Source organism: Aquarana catesbeiana, linkage group LG09 (genome assembly GCF_042186555.1).
Source record: "Aquarana catesbeiana isolate 2022-GZ linkage group LG09, ASM4218655v1, whole genome shotgun sequence".
Taxonomy (NCBI): Eukaryota; Metazoa; Chordata; class Amphibia; order Anura; family Ranidae; genus Aquarana; species Aquarana catesbeiana.
Window position 1 is genome coordinate 212,073,574 of NC_133332.1, and position 23,887 is coordinate 212,097,460.

Sequence of the window (23,887 nt, forward strand, 5' to 3'; positions counted from 1 at the left end):
ACAGTATCTCACAAAAGTGAGTACACCCCTCACATTTTTGTAAATATTTTATTGTATCTTTTCATGTGGCAACACTGAAGAAATGACACTTTGCTACAATGTAAAGTAGTGAGTGTACAGCTTTTATAACAGTGTAAGGCCTCTTTCAGACGAACGATCCGTTCAGGTCCGCCTGTCAGTTTTTTAGGCAGACCTGAACTGACCCTCCATAGATCTATATGGAGCGTCCGATGTCAGCAGTGACATGTCCGCTGACATCCGACCCGCTCCGATCCGAAAAAGTGTAGCGGAGGAAAAACCTACATTTCCATCCGTTTTCGGATCGGATCGGGTGACGACGGACTCTACGGTCCATCGTCATCCGATCCCCCATAGGGGAGAGCGGCGCTCTGACAGGTCCGTCGCTGCACATTGTGCAGAGACAGACCTGTCATCTTCCTGCTCAGCGGAGATCGGCGGAGCGATCCCCGCTGAGCAAGCGGATGTTCATGGGGCGGATCATCATGGATCCGTCCCGTGTGAAAGAGCCCTAAATTTACTGTCCCCCTCACAATAACGCAGCACACAGCCGTTATTGTCTAAACCACTGGCAACAAAAGTGATTACACCCCTAAGACCCCTTTCAAACTGGGGCATTTTTTAGGCACTTTTGCGGTTAAAAAAAGCACCTGTAAAGCAACTGAAAAACGCCTCCCTTGCAGCCCCAGTGTGAGAGCCTGAGTGCTTTCACATTGGGGTGGTACACTTGCAGGACGTTAGAAAAAGTCCTGTAAGCAGCATCTTCCAGGCGGTGCATGCATCGCTCCTCCACTACCCCTGCCATTAGAATCAATGGCAGGGGCACTTTTTGTGGGCTCTTTTAACCCTTTAATCGGCCACTAGCGGGGGTTAAAAGCACCCTGCTAGCAGCTGAAAAGCGCCGCTATTACAGCGGTAAAGTGCCACTAAAATTAGCAGCTCTTTACCGCTAACGCCCCCCCACCCCAGTGTGAAAGTAGCCCAAGTGAAAATGTCCACATTAGGCCCAAAGTGTCAATATTTTGTGTTGCCACCATTATTTTCCAGCACTGCCTTAACCCTCTTGGGCATGGAGTTCACCAGAGCTTCACAGGTTGCCACTGGAATCCTCTTCCACGCCTCCATGATGATATCACGGAACTGGTGGATGTTTCCGTTTGAGGATGTTCAATAGGATTTAGGTCTGGAGACATGCTTGGCCAGTCCATCACCTTTACCCTCAGCTTCTTTAGCAAGGCAGTGGTCATCTTGGAGGTGTGTTTGGGGTCGTTATCATGTTGGAATACTGCCCTGCGGCCCTGTCTCTGAAGGGAGGAGATCATGCTCTGCTTCAGTATGTCACAATACATGGTGGCATTCATGGTTCCCTCAATGTACTGTAGCTCCCCAGTGCCGGTGTTCTGCCGAGAAAGTTCCGCTTGGCGGATAAGGACCCCCCTGCCTGCGCAGTAGGATCCGGCAGAAATAGCCGAAGTTGAATAGCTGAAAATCAGCTGTACACGGCGCCTGTAAGAGGGCCCCTCGCGGGCTCGCTTCGCTCGCCACGCTTCGGGCACGGCCTCGCTTCGCTCGGTTCTTTTTGATTCCCCCTCTAGGTCCACTTGGATGGTGGGGAAGGAACCTGGACCCAAGGCACAGGCGCTGTGTACAGCTGATTGAAAAGTTTGAGCTTCGGCTATCTCCGGTGGCTGACAGTAGTTCGTACTGCGCAGGTGCTGCGCCTGCGCAGTACAGGGGGAGAACTTATCCGCCGAGGGAACTTTCTCGGCAAGACACCGGCAGCACTTATGCAGCCCCAGACCATGACTCTCCCACCACCATGCTTGACTGTAGGCAAGACACACTTGTCTTTATACTCCTCACCTGGTTGCCGCCACACATGCTTGACACCACCTGAACCAAATAAGTTTATCTTGGTCTTATGGGACCATAGGACATGGTTCCAGTAATCCATGTCCTTAGTTTGCTTGTCTTTAGATAAACTGTTTGCAGGCTTTCTTGTGCATCATCTTTAGAAGAGGCTTCCTTCTATGACGACAGCCACACAGACCAGTTTGATCCGGTGTGGTCTGAGCACTGACAGGCTGATCCCCCACCCCTTCAACCTCTGCAGCAATGCTGGCAGCACTCATACATCCATTTCCCAAAGACAACCTCTGGATATAACGATGACCACGTGCACTCAACTTAGACTTTGGTCGACCAAGGCGAGGCCTGTTCTGAGTAGAACCTGTCCTGTTAAACCTCTGTATGGTTTTGGCCACCATGCTGCAGCTCAGTTTCAGGGTCTTGCCAATCTTCTTAAAGCCTAGGCCAGTGATGGCGAACCTTGGCACCCCTGATGTTTTGGAGCTACATTTCCCATGATGCTCCACTACACTGCAGAGTGCATTAGCATCATGGGAAATGCAGTTCCAAAACATCTGGGGGGCCTATGCCATCTTTATGTAGAGCAACAATTCTTTTTTTTCAGATCCTCAAAGAGTTCTTTGCCATGAATGCCATGTTAAACTTCCAGTGACCAGTATGAGAGAGGGGGAGCGATAACACCAGATTTAACACACCTGCTCCCCATTCACACCTGAGATTTTGTAACACTAACGAGTCACATGACATCGGGGAGGGAAAATGGCTAATTGGGCCAGATTTGGACATTTTCACTTAGGGGTGTACTCACTTTTGTTGCCAGCGGTTTAGGCAATAATGGCTGTGTGTTGCATTTTTTCAGGGAACAGCAAATTTACACTGTTATACAAGCTGTACACTCACTACTTTACATTGTAGCAAATTGTAATTGTAACTGTAATTTCTTCAGGGTTACATATAAAATATTTACAAACATGTGAGGGGTGTACTCACTTTTGTGAGATACTGTGCCAATGAATATCATTTGTATAAGCAACCATTTTCACTGAATGAAACTAGTTTATAGTGATTGGTCAAGGCTAAAATCCCATGGTACAGATAGGCTGTGACTGGCCTGTCTGTACCATGTGTTCACTGAGACTAATCACAGCTAGCAACACAATTGTATACAATGGATGGCATGAAAGGAAGCCACCCATTGTTTACAACTTTCATGTGATTGGTCACAGCGCAGTGTGATTGGGCCAGTGCAGTGATCAGTCATCGGCTGTGTCCGGGGACACAGCCGTTGACAAATTGCACCGGCGCACTGCCTCGCGGCAGCGCGACATGCGCGTCCTCCCAGAACTACAGTGCTCCCGCCTGGCCTATAATAAAATGATATCTTAATTTCAGGAAGGGAGAGTTTGGTAAACACAGTGGGGTGGATTTACAAAAGCTGGTGCACTCAGAATCTGGTACAGCTATGCATGGTAGCCGATCAGCTTCTAACTTCAGCTTGTTCAATTAAGCCTTGACTACAAAATCTGGAAGCCGAATGGTTTCTATGCAAAGGTGTACCAGATTTTGCACTCTTCAGTTTTAGTAAATATACCCCAGTATGTCCAAACAAAAAGATTAACCAAAACACATACAGGCTTAATGGAACACCATAACCCTTGACTTGAGGGAGAGGGGGATGGATAAAACAGACAGAAAACACCCTTGACCCCTAGGTTTAAAGAGAAGTCTCATCCTGGTCAAGGTCCTGTCTTCCCCTCCCTCCTCCTCTCATTGCAGAGTCACAATCTCCCTGTGTCAGGGAGCCGAATTGTCTGGACCATAGTAACAATATCCTGCCTCCTGTGATAGATGGCACACTGATCCAATGGCGGAACATTGAATCAGTGTGACGTGATCACAGAAGGTGGGACATTCTTACTGCGGCCTGGGCAATTTAAATCCAGCTCCGTGACACACCGAGATCGTCACTCTGATCCGGACACAGGCAGGATGCAACCACAGGCACTGGTGAGGCTGCATGAAGGGCACAGGCAGGCTGCTGCATCTGATGGGCACAGGCACTGGTAAAGCTGTATGACAGGCACAGGCAAGCTGCTGCATCTGATGGGCACAGGCAGGCTGCTGCATCTGATAGGGACAAGGGAATGGTGAGGCTGCATGACAGGCACAGGCAGGCTGCATCTGACTGGTAGGCTGCATCTGACAGGCACTGGTGAAGCTGCATTTGAGGAACACTGGTGAGGCTGCATTGATCTCTTGTAGCATGTGTGCAGTCTCTGACCGTCTCCTGTATCATCTCTGCTAGAGATGCACCAAATGAAAATTTTGATAATACTATTAGCGGTGTCTTTAAGTTTAACCACTTGATATCCGCGCTATAGCCGAATGACGGCTACAGCGCGGACCTAAATTCCCCACAGGGCGCGCGTGGAGCACGCTGTGATCGCCTAGTCACTGAGGCCGCGGTGATCACCGATCCAATGGCCCCTTACCATGTGATCAGCTGTCAGCCAATGACAGCTGATCACATGATCAAAACAAAAGCTCTGTGATCGTTTTTTTTTTCTCCTCGTGCTGACAGTGCGAGGAGAAAAAAAAGCCGATCACCGGCTTATCAGCAAGGGACATCGGTCCCGAAGAGGAGGAGGCAATAATGCCTCAATTGTGCCACCAGTACCCCCTGCCAGTGCCATCTGACATTGCCACCTGACAGTGCCCACAGTACCACGTATCAATGCCCATGAGTGCTACCTATCAATGCCTACAAGTGCCACCTATCAATGCCCACAAGTGCCACCAGTGGTGCCAATCAGTGCCACCTAGCAGTGTTGCCTATCAATGTACCAGATCAGTGCCCATTATTGCCACGAATTAGTGCCCATCACTGCCACCCATCAGTGCCCATCACTGCCACCTATCAGTGCCCATCAATGCCGCCTCATCAGCGTACATCAATGAAGGAGAAAAATTACCCTTTTTAAAATTTTATAACAAAATATTAAAAAAAAAAAAAATTTTTAAATTCGGTCTTTTTAAATTTTTTTAACAAAAAATAAAAACCGCAGAGGTGATCAAATACCACCAAAAGAAAGCTCTATTTGTATGGGAAAAAATGATAAAAATTTCATTTGGGTACAGTGTTGTATGATCGCGCAATTGTCATTCAAAGTGCATCAGCGCTGAAAGCTGAAAATTGGTCTGGATAGGAGGGGGGTTTAAGTGCCCTGTAAGCAAGTGGTTAAGTAAGAGATTGCAGACATGAAACAAGAGATGGTTAGAGGCTGGGGACATGATACAAGAGATGGTTAGAGGCTGCGGACATGATACAAGAGATGGTTAGAGACTGTGGACATAATACAAGAGATGGTTAGATTAATACAATTATATATAAAAATATTAATATTTTTTAAAAACTGTCATTTTCGGTTTCGGTTTTCGGCCTAGTGCATCCTTCATTTTCGGCACCAAAATTTCCATTCGGTGCACCCCTAGTTTAAAGTGATATTAAACGCTAGGCTGTTTTAAACAATTTCAACAGCTGATATAAAGACTTACATACTATGCAGACACTTGATCTTTAACCAGTTGCTGACCGCCGCACGACGATGTACGTCGGCAGAACGGCACGGGCAGGCAAAAGGACTTACAGGTACGTCCTTGCCTGCCCGGACCCCCCCCCCCCCGGTGCCTGCGGCGGTCGGCAAATCTTCCCCGGCGATCGGAGGTGAGGGGGAGGCCATCCATTCGTGGCCCCCCCCTCGCGATCGCTTCCAGCCAATGGGATCATTTCCCTGCCTCTGTATTGTACACAGAGGCAGAGGAAATTATGTCATCTCTCCTCGGCTCGGCATTTTCCGTTCCGGCGCTGAGGAGAGAAGACTGTAATGTGAGTGCACAACACACACACACACACATACAGTAGAACATGCCAGGCACACATTACACCCCCGATCACCCCCCAATCACCCCCCCCCCCCGTCACACTGACACCAAGCAGTTTTTTTTTTCTGATTACTGCATGGTGTCAGTTTGTGACAGTTAGTGTGGTAGGGCAGTCAGTGTTAGCCCCCTTTAGGTCTAGGGTAACCCCTTGATCACCCCCCGTCACCAGTGTCGCTAAGTGATCATTTTTCTGATCGCTGTATTAGTGTCGCTGGTGACGCTAGTTAGGGAGGTAAATATTTAGGTTCGCCGTCAGCGTTTTATAGCGTCAGGGACCCCCATATACTACCTAATAAATGTTTTAACCCCTTGATTGCCCCCTAGTTAACCCTTTCACCACTGATCACCGTATAACTGTTACGGGTGACGCTGGTTAGTTCGTTTATTTTTTATAGTGTCAGGGAACCCGCCGTTTATTACCGAATAAAGGTTTAGCCCCCTGATCGCCCGGCGGTGATATGCGTTGCCCCAGGCAGCGTCAGATTAGTGCCAGTACCGCTAACACCCACGCACGCAGCATACGCCTCCCTTAGTGGTATAGTATCTGAACGGATCAATATCTGATCCGATCAGATCTATACTAGCGTCTCCAGCAGTTTAGGGTTCCCAAAAACGCAGTGTTACGGGGATCAGCCCAGATACCTGCTAGCACCTGCGTTTTGCCCCTCCGCCCAGCCCAGCCCACCCAAGTGCAGTATCAATTGATCACTGTCACTTACAAAACACTAAACGCATAACTGCAGCGTTCGCAGAGTCAGGCCTGATCCCTGCGATCGCTAACAGTTTTTCTGGTAGCGTTTTGGTGAACTGGCAAGCACCAGCCCCAGGCAGCATCAGGTTAGTGCCAGTACCGCTAACACCCACGCACGCACCGTACACCTCCCTTAGTGGTATAGTATCTGATCGGATCAATATCTGATCCGATCAGATCTATACTAGCATCCCCAGCAGTTTAGGGTTCCCAAAAACGCAGTGTTAGCGGGATCAGCCCAGATACCTGCTAGCACCTGCGTTTTGCCCCTCCGCCCGGTGCAGCCCAGCCCACCCAAGTGCAGTATCGATCGATCACTGTCACTTACAAAACACTAAACACATAACTGCAGCATTTGCAGAGTCAGGCCTGATCCCTGCGATCGCTAACAGTTTTTTTGTTAGCATTTTGGTGAACTGGCAAGCACCAGCCCCAAGCAGCGTCAGGTTAGCGCCAGTACTGCTAACACCCACGTACGCACCATACACCTCCCTTAGTGGTATAGTATCTGAACGGATCAATATCTGATCCGATCAGATCTATACTAGCGTCCCCAGCAGTTTAGGGTTCCCAAAAACGCAGTGTTAGCAGGATCAGCCCAGATACCTGCTAGCACCTGCGTTTTGCCCCTCCGCCCAGCCCAGCCCACCCAAGTGCAGTATTGATCGATCACTGTGACTTACAAAACACTAAACACATAACTGCAGCGTTTGCAGAGACAGGCCTGATCCCTGCGATCGCTAACAGTTTTTTTGGTAGAGTTTTGGTGAACTGGTAAGCACCAGCGGCCTAGTACACCCCGGTCGTAGTCAAACCAGCACTGCAGTAACACTTGTTTGACGTGGCAAGTCCCATAAGTGCAGTTCAAGCTGGTGAGGTGGCAAGCACAAGTAGTGTCCCACTGCCACCAAGAAGACAAACACAGGCCCGTCGTGCCCATAATGCCCTTCCTGCTGCATTCGCCAATCCTAATAATTGGGAACCCACCACTTCTGCAGCGCCCGTACTTCCCCATTCACATCCCCAACCAAATGCAGTCGGCTGCAAGAGAGGCATTTTCTTTATGTCCTCCCGAGTACCCCTACCCAACGAACCCCGCCAAAAAAGATCTTGTGTCTGCAGCAAGCGCGGATATAGGTGTGACACCCGCTATTATTGTCCCTCCTGTCCTCACAGTCCTGGTCTTTGCATTGGTGAATGTTTTGAACGCTACCATGCACTAGTTGAGTATTAGCGTAGGGTACAGCATTGCACAAACTAGGCACACTTTCACAGGGTCTCCCAAGATGCCATCGCATTTTGAGAGACCCGAACCTGGAACCGGTTACAGTTATAAAAGTTAGTTACAAAAAAAAGTGTAAAAAAAAAAAATTATATAAAATAAAAAAAAAAATAGTTGTCGTTTTATTGTTCTCTCTCTCTCTATTCTCTCTCTATTGTTCTGCTCTTTTTTACTGTATTCTGTTCTGCAATGTTTTATTGTTATTATGTTTTATCATGTTTGCTTTTCAGGTATGCAATTTTTTATACTTTACCGTTTACTGTGTTTTATTGTTAACCATTTTTTTTGTCTTCAGGTACGCCATTCACGACTTTGAGTGGTTATACCAGAATGATGCCTGAAGGTTTAGGTATCATCTTGGTATCATTCTTTTCAGCAACCGTCTTCCGTGTTTTTCTCTGGCTCTCCTGTCTCAACAGGGAACCTGAGAATGCAGCCGGTGATTCAGCCAGCTGACCATAGAGCTGATCAGAGACCAGAGTGGCTCCAAACATCTCTATGGCCTAAGAAACCGGAAGCTACGAGCATTTCATTACTTCGCCGGATGTAAACAGCGCCATTGGGAAATTGGCAAAGCATTTTATCACACCGATCTTGGTGTGGTCAGATGCTTTGAGGGCAGAGGAGAGATCTAGAGTCTAATAGACCACAATTTTTTTTAAAAAAGAGTACCTGTCACTACCTATTGCTATCATAGGGGGTATTTACATTCCCTGAGATAACAATAAAAATGATTAAAAAAAAAAAAAAAATGAGGGGCGTGACCAGAAGTTGCCCTGCATGGACGCCTGAACCCTCAGCTCTCCACTAGCCCACAGCACTAAGGCCTAAAAGGGGGACTTTTAACCACATTTTATGGGAGGTAGCAGGAGAACCAGATCCTCCTAGCCCAGGGGATCATCCCAGCCGTCATCTGGTTCCACGGCGACCCTCCACGAATACTTTAAAACGCCCTCCATGTCCGAGGATGAACGGGACAAGATGGCGCCGCCGGCTCCTACCTCCTCCACGAGGCAGCCACCACAACAGCGCTCGGCTTCGCCCCCACTATCCCACCGAGCAGCGGACCTGGAGCGAGAGACGGAGGGACAGTCAGACAGGGGACCAGCAGCGGTGAGTCCACCCCCACTCCTCCCAGCACAGAGGAAGATTCAATGCACGCCCCAGGACATTTCACTAGGCCTCACTGCAGCCTCTTACACGCAGTGTTCAGAGGCCTTCCCGCAGCTGCTCCGTTCGGTGTCAGATCCTTCCCTATCCCAGGGAGGATCAGCATCCCCCACACCATCACTGCAGCCTAGTGACTTCCTCCCACTACCAGACCCTGTGGGAGCATGGGATCATGGACATATGCCAGAGACACAATATGGCGGACGCACCCCCCAATCGGTGTCTGGTCCCCCCCCTGAACCCCCGCAACCGCAGAGACAAACCCGTCACAGTGCATCCAGGCCCGCGGAACAGGGGTCAAATCAGCCAAAATCATACGCCCAGGTGGCAACTTCACCGACCCTGACCCCTATGGACATCCTGGAAGGGGGTCACCCCTCTTACTCACAAAGGCCTCCATGGGGGGACATGGAGCCCCCCCAGCTCCAGTTTTGGGACTCCCGGAAACCTGCACCCCCCCCCATTCCCCAAAGGGAATCCCCCCCACCGCATAGCCCACAACACCGTATGGGCCATACCCCGCGTTTCCAACAGCCCACCTCATGGCAAGACTGCCTTCAAGCTATCCCCACTAAAGAGGACTTTAAACTTCTCATAGAGGAGGTTAAATCCACCTGCCGGGCGGAAATCCAAGTGATACATGCCAACCTTAAACATCTATCTGAAAGGATGGATATGGCGGAGGAGGAAATACAGGAGACCAAGCTGGCGGTACATCGTACACAAGTGCAGGGGGCTGACCATCATATAATGCTCCGGAACATGCAACGCCATATCGAAGACTTGGACAAAGTGCTCTTCGAAAATACGCAAGTCCAGCTATTTCCAGACCTTTCCTGGATTACTTTGCAGAAACGCAGACTGCTCCAACCCCTGCTCATTTTGCTTCAAGAAAATGACATAACTTACTGATGGGGTTTCCCCTTTAGCCTCACTGCTCGTCGGCAGGGAAAATCAGCGGTACTGCGCTTCCTTGAAGACCTGGATAACTTCTGTGACACCTTGGAGATCCCCGTCCCTCGACTGCCTGAATGGGACTTAGTGGACTCGCCAACGCCACCTCCAGTGGTTTGGCAGAAGATCCCACCAACTAAACGTCCCAGGGACCGGGACTCTCCCAGAGGCTCTACCAAGTCTAAACCTAAAAAAGGATGACTGCCTTGCTCCTAACTCCTGCCCCTCTCATTATAGTTACATGTATTCCCCCTTAGGCCCCCCCGCCTATTATTTAGTTTTTATTATTGGGCATTTTTTCTCTCTGGAGACCTGTTAGTGGTGGTTCTTCGGGTCACCAGTCCCCCTAGAGGTTTACCTTACTAAAGTTCCCCATTGTTACCTTGTTTTGAGAACTTAAACATTTTGTTTTCGGTGGTTCACTATGCCCCCCCCGGGCTGGGCCCTTATCGGAGGCGCTGACCGGGGGGACCTACTGGAACTTTTTGGAGTCTGGGTGGTATATACTGCCCGGGACAACAACGAAATGTTTATTTCTAATTGAAATGTCAATAACCAACTCTCTCCTTCTCTTTCTTTTTTCTCTTTCTTCACCCACCCTTCTCTCTCTCCTCCCCACCCTCCTTTCCTTCCTGGCTCGCCGCGGGTCTGGGACGGTCACCTGGTCGCACTTCATGTCCGGATCTACTCGCCTCCTAGAAATCGTAGAGGACCCACGGCTGGATAAGCTAAGTAATCAAGTGCACACATACACTAATGACCATGGCTAGGTTCATGTCGTTTAATGTCCACGGTTTGAACTCAAACAAAAAAAGACATCTTGCGTTGAGGGAGCTCAGGCGATCTGGGGCAGATGTAGCTATGCTGCAGGAAACACATTTTAACAGAGGAGACGCCTGCACCTTTGCATCTAAACAGTATCCCCAGGTATACCAGGCCTTTAGTTCCCGCAAACGTGCGGGTGTGGCCATCCTGTTTAAAAGAGGTTCTCCTTTTAAATGTACTGAGTCCTTAATTGATCCTAGGGGGCACTATATAATTCTAAGGGGACAGTGGCAAACGCAGGCGGTAACTATCTGTAATGTCTACGCTCCCAACACTCATCAGATACACTTTTTATCTAGGGTCTTCGCACGCCTCTTTAAGCTATCCAATGAATATTCGATCATTGGCGGAGACTTTAACTTAGTTCATTCGGTGGGCCTGGACCGACAAGTGATTAATCCCACAGACCCTCAGACTCGAGCCACCCGTGACTCCAAATTATTTCGCCAATTAACCAGACGGCATGCCCTATTTGATGCATGGAGGGCTTTACACCCAGGAGACAGACAATACACCTTCTTTTCTGCTCCCCACCGTATGCATTCCCGATTAGACTATTTTTTCGTTAATAATGCCACTTTACGCGCTATCAAAACAGCTCAGATTTTACCCATATCCTGGTCCGATCATGCCCCGGTTATTATATCATTAGACATAGGCACCCCTACCCGCAAACCCAGTAATTGGCAACTAAACAACTTCCTCCTCCAACATACCCCATCTAGATTGGAATTAGAGACAACCATACAAAATTACTTTTTAGAAAACAACACCCCGGAAATATCCCTCCCCATTGTCTGGGAGGCCCACAAGGCAGTTCTTAGGGGACGATGCATCGCGATCTCTTCGGCTATGAAGAAAAATGCGATGGCATCTAAAATTCAAGCCGAAAGAGATCTTAAAAACCTAGAATTTCGTTTGCAGGCTTCACCATCCCTACCTCTCCTTAAAAAAGTGGTCTGCCTTAGAAACACTCTCCGAGATTTAGCGCTGGGACAGGTGGAGAAGGCACTGCTTAGGCTAAAACAAACATATTATGATAAAGGCAACAAAGCCCACACCCTTCTAGCATGCAAATTAACCGAGCGCTCCCACATATCCACCCCTCACCAAATTAAAGATAAGAAGGGGCACTTTTATCACACCCCCAAGATATAGCTCGGGCCTTTGAAGAATTTTACACAACCCTATGTAATAACCCTGAGATTCCCCAGGACCCACTCCCTCCCGATCTGAAGGATCGTATGCGACAATATCTGGAGGATAGTGGACTCCCCAAAATCCAGGGGTCGGACCTAATGTCACTAAATGCCCCAATCACAGGGGAAGAACTAACGGCCACTATTAAAACCCTGCCCTCACATAAATCCCCCGGACCAGATGGTCTTCCTTATGAGTACTATAAGGCATTTCTCCCGATTCTCCTGCCCCACATGTGTAGGCTGTTTAACGCGTTCTTTCAGAAAACCACTATCCCCGAGGACATGCAGAGGTCATTCCTCACGTTGATCCCCAAGCCTGACAAAGATCCTTCAGTATGTGCCAGTTACAGGCCAATCGCACTCCTAAACTCTGATTTAAAAATCTTTACTAAACTTCTCTCGATGCGATTGAACCTGATACTTCCTTCTCTAATACATAAGGACCAGGTGGGCTTTGTCCCCCTGCGTCAGGCTGGGGATAACACGAGACGAATTATCGACCTGATAGATGTGGCGAACAGGAATAAGCTGGAGGCGTTAGTTCTCGGCTTGGATGCAGAAAAAGCTTTCGACCACCTTGGCTGGTCCTTCCTGTTCGCCACGTTGAACTGCATGGGATTCCGGGGTCCATTTTTGCAAGCCATTAGACATCTGTACACCAAGCCCTCATCCCAGGTAAAAACTCCCTTTGCCCTTTCACGGGCTTTCCCGATCACGAATGGAACACGCCAGGGGTGCCCGCTTTCACCGTTACTATTTGCGTTGTGTGTTGAGCCTCTGGCGGCGTCCATTCGAAAAAACCCGAATATACATGGAATCCCGCTGAAAGATAGGGATTTTAAGCTGGCATTGTTTGCCGATGATATCATACTTACATTGACCCAGCCTAGGATATCACTCCCCAACTTGCATGCTGAGCTCGACCTATATAGATCTCTATCGGGTTACAAGATAAATGCAACCAAGTCAGAGGCCCTGCCCATTAATATCCCAATACAGGAGACCCATCACTTGCAACAATGTTTTCCCTATCATTGGAAAACATCATCCCTGAAATATTTGGGAGTTCAGATAACTCCTTCTTATTCCACTTTATACCGAGCTAATTATCCCCCCCTTTTCAAAAACATAAGGGACCTCCTACAAAAATGGAAGGCTCATCATATCTCCCTATTAGGGAGGATAGCCTCTATTAAAATGGCTATCTTACCAAAGCTGCTTTATCTTTTCCAAACACTTCCCATCCCAATACCACAGGCTGAATTGAGGAAACTCCAGGCAGATCTGATATGCTTTGTCTGGAACTACAAGAGACATAGAATACCAAAATCGGTCCTGACGGCGGGGTGATCGGACGGCGGGCTGTCCTTCCCTGACCTAACTAAATACTATCAAGCCACCCAACTACGAGCCCTAGCCTCCTGGTTTACCCAACGGTCTTATAATAAGTGGACAGAAATTGAAAAATTATGGATGGCACCGGTCCACCCAAACAGTATGCTATGGAATGCAACGGTGAAGGTAGATCCTACTAAGCTCTTGGGCCCTATGCTCCACCTCAGTTCACTCTGGTGTAAATTATCACGACTTTATGAACTATGCTCAGAAAGCTCACTCCTCACGTCATTCCTCTACAACCCCAGATTGCCTGCAGGCCTTACACACCAGATGTCTTCTCCATGGGCGACGAGAGGTCTATTCCATTTCGGTCATCTGGTGCATCCATGCACGCGTAGATTGCTTTCCTTCACAGACCTCCAGAAAAAATTTGACTTACCGCGGCAAGTGTTCTATGGATACTTGCAGATCAGGCACTATGCTCAATCACTTGCCCCGAACTTACAATTCTCAGCCCCAACTCCCTTCGAGGGCCTGATATTGGAAGGTTCGGCCAGACGTGGGCTAATCTCCGATATTTACCGGATACTAAATTTCTACGACATTACTGACCAGGGTAAACATACATACATGCTCCGCTGGGAGAGGTTTTTGGGTGAGGAAATCTCAGAGTCAACATGGAAGACAGTCTGGTCGCAAGCAGCCAAAAGTTCACTCTGTACACTGTACAAAGAGAACGCCTATAAAATTCTTTTTTTATGGTATATGACACCCGATGTTCTCCACACCATCTATCCTTCTAGTTCGGACAAATGTTGGCGGTGCCTGAAAGACAGAGGGACCTTCTATCACATCTATTAGTCATGTCCCAAAATAGTTCCCTTTTGGACGGAAACGCAAATACTATTGAACCGCCTGTTGGGCGTACAAATACCTAGAACCCCGAAATTATTTCTCCTTGGTGTGTCCGGATTACGTATATCTCGACACTCCAAGAAATTACTTGGCCATGTTCTTACAGCAGCGAGATGTCTGGTAGCCCTCCACTGGAAAAGACAGGCCCCACCTACTCAAGCAGACCTCTATACCAGAATAAAAGACATCGAACTAATGGAGAAAATGACAGCCAGACTACAAAATAGATTGGAGGTTCATGACAAGGTCTGGGAGGATTGGCACAGGCGAGAGGACCCACCCTAGGCCAGCGGCTGAGCCCCCCCCCCTCCTCCTTTCCCCTTCTTATCCCTCTTTCCCTCTTTACTCCTTTATCTTCTTTCCTTCCTTACTTTGAGAAACTATATCCAGATTACCAACGATATCTACTGGTTGACGGTCCTAGTAGCTATGGAAAATGTTAAACTATTACTGTATTTGGATGATTATATTTTGAAGACTACTGATTACCAGATTGACTGTCCACCAGTTGCACTTAGTTATATGCGACACTACTGTTTAATGTATGTACATATCTTTATGTATAATAAAAATTGTTATTTGAAAAAAGAAAAAAAAAAAAATGAAAGGAACAGTTTAAAAATAAGATAAAAAAGCAAAAAAATAATAAAGAAAAAAAAAAAAAAAAGCACCCCTGTCCCCCCCTGCTCTCACGCTAAGGCGAACGCAAGCGTTGGTTTGGCACAAACAGCAATTGCACCATGCATGTGAGGTATCACCGCGAAGGTCAGATCGAGGGCAGTAATTTTAGCAGTAGACCTCCTCTGTAACTCTAAAGTGGTAACCTGTAAAGGCTTTTAAAGGCTTTTAAAAATGTATTTATTTTGTTGCCACTGCACGTTTGTGCGCAATTTTAAAGCATGTCATGTTTGGTATCTATGTACTCAGCCTAAGATCATCTTTTTTATTTCATCAAACATTTAGGCAATATAGTGTGTTTTAGTGTATTAAAATTTTAAAAAAGTGTGTTTTTTCCCCAAAAAATGCGTTTGAGAAATCGCTGCGCAAATACTGTGTGAAAAAAAAAAATTAAACACCCACCATTTTAATCTGTAGGGCATTTGCTTTAAAAAAATATATAATGTTTGGGGGTTCAAAGTAATTTTCTTGCAAAAAAAAAAAAAAATTTTTCATGTAAACAAAAAGTGTCAGAAAGGGCTTTGTCTTCAAGTGGTTAGAAGAGTGGGTGATGTGTGACATAAGCTTCTAAATGTTGTGCATAAAATGCCAGGACAGTTCAACCCCCCCCCCCCCCAAATGACCCCATTTTGGAAAGTAGACACCCCAAGCTATTTGCTGAGAGGCATGTCGAGTCCATGGAATATTTTATATTGTGACACAAGTTGCGGGAAAGAGACAAATATTTTTTTTTTTTTGCACAAAGTTGTCACTAAATGATATATTGCTCAAACATGCCACGGGAATATGTGAAATTACACCCCAAAATACATTCTGTTGCTTCTCCTGAGTACGGGGATACCACATGTGTGAGACTTTTTGGGAGCCTAGCCGCGTACGGGACCCCAAAAACCAAGCACCGCCTTCAGGCTTTCTAAGGGCGTAAATTTTTGATTTCACTCTTCACTGCCTATCACAGTTTCGGAGGCAATGGAATGCCCAGGTGGCACAAAACACAAAAAAGTAGACACCCCAAGCTATTTGCTGAGAGGTATAGTGAGTATTTTGCAAACCTCACTTTTTGTCACAAAGTTTTGAAAATTGAAAAAAGAAAAAAAAAATGTTTTTTCTTGTCTTTCTTCATTTTCAAAAACAAATGAGAGCTGCAAAATACTCACCATGCCTCTCAGCAAATAGCTTGGGGTGTCTACTTTCCAAAATGGGGTCATTTTGGGGGGGTTTGTGCCACCTGGGCATTCCATGGCCTCCGAAACTGTGATAGGCAGTGAAGAGTGAAATCAAAAATTTACACCCTTAGAAATCCTGAAGGCAGAGATTGGTTTTCGGGCCCCGTACGCGGTAGGCTCCCAAAAAGTCCCACACATGTGGTATCCCTGTACTCAGGAGAAGCAGCTGAATGTATTTTGGGGTGCAATTCCACATATGCCCATGGCCTGTGTGAGCAATATATCATTTAGTGACAACTTTGTGCAAAAAAAAAAAAAAAAAAATTTGTCACTTTCCCGCAACTTGTGTCAAAATATAAAATATTCCATGGACTCAACATGCCTCTCAGCAAATAGCTTGGGGTGTGTACTTTCCAAAACGGGGTCATTTGGGGGGGTTTGTGCCAGCTGGGCATTTTATGGCCTTCAAAACTGTGATAGGTAGTGAGGAGTGAAATCAAAAATTTACGCCCTTAGAAATCCTGAAGGCGGTGATTGGTTTTCGGGGCCCCGTACGCAACTAGGCTCCCAAAAAGTCCCACACATGTGGTATCCCTGTACTCAGGAGAAGCAGCTGAATGTATTTTGGGGTGCAATTCCACATATGCCCATGGCCTGTGTGAGCAATATTTGATTTAGTGACAACTTTTTGTAATTTTTTTTTTTTTTTGTCATTATTCAATCACTTGGGACAAAAAAAATTAATATTCAATGGGCTCAACATGCCTCTCAGCAATTTCCTTGGGGTGTCTACTTTCCAAAATGGGGTCATTTGGGGGGGGGGTTTGTACTGCCGTGCCATTTTAGCACCTCAAGAAATGACATAGGCAGTCATAAACTAAAAGCTGTGAAAATTCCAGAAAATGTACCCTAGCTTGTAGACGCTATAACTTTTGCGCAAACCAATAAATATACACTTATTGACATTTTTTTTACCAAAGACATGTGGCCGAATATATTTTGGCCTAAATGTATGACTAAAATTGAGTTTATTGGATTTTTTTTATAACAAAAAGTAGAAAATATCATTTTTTTTCAAAACTTTCGGTCTTTTTCCGTTTATAGCGCAAAAAATAAAAACGGCAGAGGTGATCAAATACCATCAAAAGAAAGCTCTATTTGTAGGAAGAAAAGGGCGCAAATTTCGTTTGGGTACAGCATTGCATGACCGCGCAATTAGCAGTTAAAGCGACGCAGTGCCAAATTGTAAAAAGTGCTCTGGTCAGGAAGGGGGTAAATCCTTCCGGGGCTGAAGTGGTTAACCGGTTCCCGACCATGTCACGCTGCACGGCGGGGGACCCGATGCGCGTGGCCGGCGTGCACACTCGCCGCCGGCCACGTGCAATCGCCAGCACACACAAGTCCCTGTGCTGTCAAAGGAGAGGAGCCATATTGTTTGTTCCTACTAAGTAAGAAAAAACGATATGGCTCCTCTCCTAGTCACTCACATCCCCATACAGTTAGAACACACTGAGGGAACACACAATTAACCCCTTGATCGCCCCTAGTGTCAACCCATTTCATGCCAGTGATATTTACACAGTAATCAGTGCATTTTTATAGCATTGATGGCTGTGTAAATGCCAATGGTCCCAAAAAAAGTGTCAAAAGTCTCCGATCTGTCCGTCGCAATACCGCAAAAAATCGCAGATCACCGCCATAAAAAAGTTTCCAATTTGTCCGTTGCAATACTGCTAAAAATCGCAGATCACCGCCATAAGTAAAAAAAATAATAATAATACAAATGCCATAAACCTTTCCCATAGTTTGCAGATGCTATAACTTTTGCGCAAACCAATCAATATACGCTTATTGCGATTTTTTTTACTAAAAATATGTAGAAGAATATATATTGGCCTAAACTGATAAAGAAATTAGTTTTTTTTTTTAATTTTGGGGATATTTATTATAGCAAAAAGTAAAAAATATTGTTTTCTTTTCAAAATTGTTACTTTTTTTGTTTATAGCACAAAAAATAAAAACCGCACAGGTGATCAAATACCACCAAAAGAAAATTATTTGTGGGAAAAAAGGACGCAAATTTAATTTGGGTACAGTGTCGAACGACCGTGCAATTGTCAGTTAATGTGACGCAGTGCCAAATTGTAAAAAGTGCTCTGGTTAGGAAGGGGGTAAAATCTTCCGGGGCTGAAGTGGTTAAATCCTTGCCTTTTCTACAGTTTAACCACCCGCCGTCATTATACGGCGGCACTTTGAAGAGGAGTATTGTTGTTATGGCAGCAGCTAGCTGCCATAACCCCAGTATCCTCTTTTTCAGCGAGCGGTCCGCTTTCAGATAAAGAGTGGTCTCTGTGGCGGATTCACCGTGAGATCACCTTAATCTGTGGCAGGAGAGGGGCCCCCCTCCCGTCGCTCTCCGGTGCCCTCCGCCGCCGGCAGCATCAGAAGCGATCGGGTCCTGTCTAGAGGTCGACCGATATATCAGCCGATATTTGGCTTTTTTTACTTAATCGGCATCGGCCGATTGTGCTGATAAAAAAAGCCGATTATAACTTCAGCGGGACTTGCAAATGACTTCTGTAATAGAAGTCAATTGCAAGCTGTCTGAAGTTTGTCTTCTCTCCTCCCTGGGCAGCCTGCCAAATCTGATAAGAAGATACATTTGTATCTCTTCGGGTTGTTTTATCAATAGACTGAACTCCGTGTGTAGAAGTTCTCAGTTTAACCATTTAAAGACTAAATCTTTTTTGACATTTGTTGCTTACAAGTAAAAATTCTGTATTTTCTGCTAGAAAATCACTTGGAACCCCCAAACATTATATATATTTTTTTAGCAGAGACCCTAGGGAATAAAATAGCGGTTGTTGCAATATTTTATGTCACACGGTATTTGCGCAGCGGTCTTTCAAACGCAATTTTTTTTAAAAAAAATACACCAATTAAAAAAAAAAAATAAGCAGTAAAGTTAGCCCATTTTTTTTCGTCCAAAAGTTTTGATTACCTGTTTTTGTGTATTTAATATTTAAGATATAGTTATTTTTTTTTTTAATCTAAATTATACATACAAGTGAACTGATTGGAGGTTTGTTTTGCTCAATAAATGTAAAAAAATTTCTGTATCACTTATTACTTAAGGTTGCTTACACACTGGAGCAGGCATGCGTTGACGGTAAAACGCTGTTAGTTTTAGCGGCGCTTTACCGTCATTTTAGCGGCGCTATTGGGCCAGCTAGCGGCCGAGGAAGGGGTTAAATGCGCCCCTGAAGTGCTGCTGCCGAAACGCTTTGCAGTCGCTTCAGCAGCGGTGCGCATTCATTTCAATGGGCAGGAGTGGTGGAGGAGTGGTATACACCGCTCCAAAGATGCCGCTTGCAGGACTTTTTTTTACATCCTGCCAGCTCATCGCCTCAGTGTGGAAGCACCCGGGATATCACACTGAGACTGCAGGGGAGCCATTTTACAGGCACTTTACAGGCACTATTTTTAGCCCAAAAGCGCCTGAAAAAACGCCCCAGTGTGAAAGGGGTCTAACTGTTAGATTTTATGAGATGAAGGGGGAAAAAAAAAATCGGCCTAATATATCGGCCCAAACAAATCGACATCATATATCGGCCATCGGCCACCGCGATTTCTAAATATCGGCATCGGCCAGAGAAAAACCCATATCGGTCGACCTCTAGTCCTGTCCCCTCTGTGGTATGGAACTGAGTGAGGGGAAGATAGCCCCCACCCGGCTCCATACCATTGCAGGGCGGAAGCGACGTCAAAACGTCACTTCCGCCCATAGCTCTTAAAGCGGGAGTCCGGTGACCAATCTTTTTTTTTTTTAGGTCATTGAGACACTTTGCTAATCCCAAAATAATACTCACAGTTTGGGTGTAATATTTCCGCCTCTGTCTGTTTTCGTACTGAAGAATAACTTAAAAAATGTGATGCTGGCTGTTTCCATCTTGCTTGTGGGCATGTGAAGCATGTGTCTGGGATGCAGTGAATGCTGTTCATTCACAGCTTGTTCACACGCATGATCATTGTTTCCGCACTGAATCTTGGGAAGCCTGACACTAAGCTCCCAGGAGACAGTGCGGCTCCGGGGAAAGGCAATATACACGCCTACTCCCATGGGAGGAGAGACAGGAAGTGCCACAATAAAGTGCAATATAAAGGTCATTACAGCGATAAAAAAAATTTTTGTGCGGCATTTGAACATCTATGCAATTAACTGAAGGGGGTAAGATTAAGTTAAAAATTTGAGTGGAACCCCGCTTTAAAGGGACTTTTTTTTTTTTTTTATTGCATTTTGTGTAAATATGAGATCTGAGGTCTTTTTGACCCCAGATCTCATATTTAAGAGGTCCTGTCATGCTTTTTTTCTATTACAAGGGATGTTTACATTCCTTGTAATAGGAATAAATGTAACACAATTTTTTTTAAAGAACAGTGTAAAAATAAAAAATAAAAGGTAAAATAAATAAGAAAAAAATAAATAATTTTTTGACGCGCCCCGTCCCGCCGAGCTCACGTGCAGAAGCGAACGGATACGTGAGTAGCGCCTGCAGTGTTCAAACCACACATGTGAGGTATCACCGCGATTGTTAGAGCGAGAGCAATAATTCTAGCCCTAGAGCTCCTCTGCAACTTAAAACATGCAACCTGTAGAATTTTTTAAACGTTGCCTATGAAGATTTTTAAGGCTAAAAGTTTGTCGCCATTCCACGAGCGGGCGCAATTTTGAAGCGTGACATGTTGGGTATCAATTTACTCGGGGTAACATCATCTTTCACAATATAAAAAAATTGGGCTAACTTTACTGTTGTCTTACTTTTTAATTAAAAAAAGTGTATTTTTTCCAAAATACGCAAATACGGTGTGACAGAAAGTATTGCAACGACTGCCATTTTCCAGGGTGTTAGAAAAAAATATATATAATGTTTGGGGGAAGTAATTTTTTAGCAAAAAAAAAAAAAAATGATTTTAAACTTGTAAACAACAAGTTTGAAAAATAAGCCCGGTCCTTAAGTGGTTAAGCTGGTGCCCTGATTGCTGCATACATTTTTTGTGTGTTAGGGTCGCTCACACTGAGCTTGTGCAAACATATAAAATACTTTACTGAAAAGCCCAAAAAGCATTAACAGTTCCAGTAGAGTTTGCATTAACAGGTAAGGGAGGGACCCTGTCCTCTAGAGTAGGCATCACTAAATGGCAGACCAAGCCACTGTGCCATCCTAACCCGCAGTTGAGCAACTTCTATCCCCCAGCCTCCGCCACTGTCATTTTCAAGACCGAGCGGAGAGTGGGAGGCGGGATGGTAAGGAACGGAATATGGGAGGCACAGCTCTGCATTGAATGGAGGGCGTCCTAGCCACTAATTATCTGCTGGTTAATCTGGAAAGTAAACTCGTGTAGCTCCCGCTCTCCATCCAATGCAGAGCTGTCCCTCTAGCACTCAGTTACCATCTGCCTCCCACTCTCCACTCAGTCTAAAGGTAGGAGAATGAAGGGCAGGGGACGTTACCGGGGGGAGGGGGCGGTGATGTGAAAGGGGGTAGGCTGGATGTCAAGAGGGCAGAGCACACTCTGCCCTCTTGGGGGGGAGGGGGGTACAGCTGTGTGGGGCTGTAAAGAGAGGGGGGTTTGTGATGTGAGAGGGGGCAGTATTGTAAAGGGGGAGTGGTGCAGTGGCAGGTGATATATAGGGGGGAACAATACTGTGGGGTGTGCTGTAAACAGGGCAGAGCACACTACTGTGGTGGTGGGGGGTTTATGTAAAGGGGAAGACAGTGCAGTAGGGGGTGATATAAAGGGGCAATGCTGTGGGGGAGTGATGTGAAGGGGGACAGTGCTGTGGGGGGCTGAGATATGGGGGGTGCTGCTGTGGCTAGGATGTGAGGGGGGGGCAGTGTTGTGGGGAGGTGATGTGAAAAGGGCAGATCACACTACTGTGGGGGGGGGTGATGATTTGAAAGGGGGGTGAGGACATTGCGGTGAATAAAGGGGGTGTGTTATGTAAAGGGGATTCAGTCTATTACTGTAAAGGGGATGGGGATGATGTGAAGGGGGCCTGAGAATACTACTCTGAAGAGAAAACTGTGATGTGAAGTTGGGGACTGTATTGCATGGGGGTCTGAGGACACTGATGTAAGAATGGGATTGTGATATAACACACACAGCTAAGGTGGAAAGGGCTTCCCTTAACCCCCGTGCTTGGTTGGGAAATCCACCACGCTAAGGAGAGTTTGAGCTTGGGGGGGATGGGACAATTAGGGTGGTCTAATGATAATAATAATCGTTTCCAAAGGTCTGGAGTGAAGTTGGGTGTACAGCAGAGTACCCAAAGGAGGCAATCATGAGACCAACTGTCCATGAAGGCACAAACTGAGGGCCCAGGCCTGAGAGAGGAGGGACAGAAGTTTGTCCCAGGGCAAAAAGATCTTGGAAAGGGCCGTGTCTGGTGTAATGCAAAGATAAGAGTCCAGCGATGACTTCCTAAGACTGAGGATCCACCTGAAGTGCTGCAGATTTTGTACCATCTGGCAGAAGCTGACGTCTGGGACCAGGGAGACTGGTTATTCAGTGGAAGCCCTGGTACCACAGTACGTGGATACCCTGAGCACGAAGCACAGCCAAAAGCAGGGCAAGAACCTTGGTGAAGACCTTAGGGGCCATGGACAAGCCAAATGGAAGGGCAACAAATTGATAATGCTAGAAATGGGTGCATGGGGTCCCCTAAGAAATGCCCCTGCAAAGCAAGAAAAGGGTTTGGACTATCTCGGTAGCTCAAGAGGCCTTGTGAGTTGCCATGGCCATTTTAGCAAATTAGCATAAATATATGAAATAATACATTTTAGCTACCATCTGGAAGTCAGAAGTTGGCCTTCCTCTATTCAAATGCGAATTAACTTTCTGTGTAAAACTTTTTGGTTAAACAGGAAGTGATGTTTGCAGGAAATGGGGGGGGAGGTGGTGGCAGGAAGTGAGATAACACAGCCATGTTCTGGACACGCAGAGCATTGAAAGGAAGAGCTGAACCAACTACATCCATGTTCCCTTAACAACCAAGAAGATAATGATTGCAGAAGCATGCATCAACCATGAACTGATGCCCCAAATTTAAAGCGAAGTAACAATGATTGTGTATATTATTGGTATATGCTTAAACTAGGGTAAAAAAATAGGCCGATTGAATATGTATGCATGCGTATGGATAGATTCAATGGTTTTCTCTATGTCTTTGAACTTGTATGGGTTTTTGTACAAATTTTATATCTATAATCCAGTAAAGATACAGTTTTCACACCATACTTTATGTAAATGCCTATACTTCCTTGAAAATTGCTATACAACCTGAGACTACATTTAAAAATATAAAACATCTTGGCACCAGGCTTGTCTCGCTGGGTTGGCCATATCTACCTACAAAAATATGTTCCTGTCTTGGAATTGACATTGGTAGATGAAAAGAACCCTTCCTAACCTCAGGCATAGAAGATGCAAGCCTTTTTCTTCTGGCAGAGGAGAGTACTCTTACCACCTGTGATCTCCTTGATGTGCTTATTCAAGGAGGGACCAAACAGTCATTCACCTTCTTAAGGCACTTCTTGTATGGGTGCTCAGTCAAACAGCATTTAAGACAGAGAATTATGCACATGTGGAAAGAGAGAGGACTCATCTTGGAAACTTAGTAAGGTGTAATTGCCAAGGCATTTAAACAATCCCACAGGGCCAACTGACCATTAACCAAGCCTTCCACAAGGATGAAGCTAGGCTCACGGGTCATGCA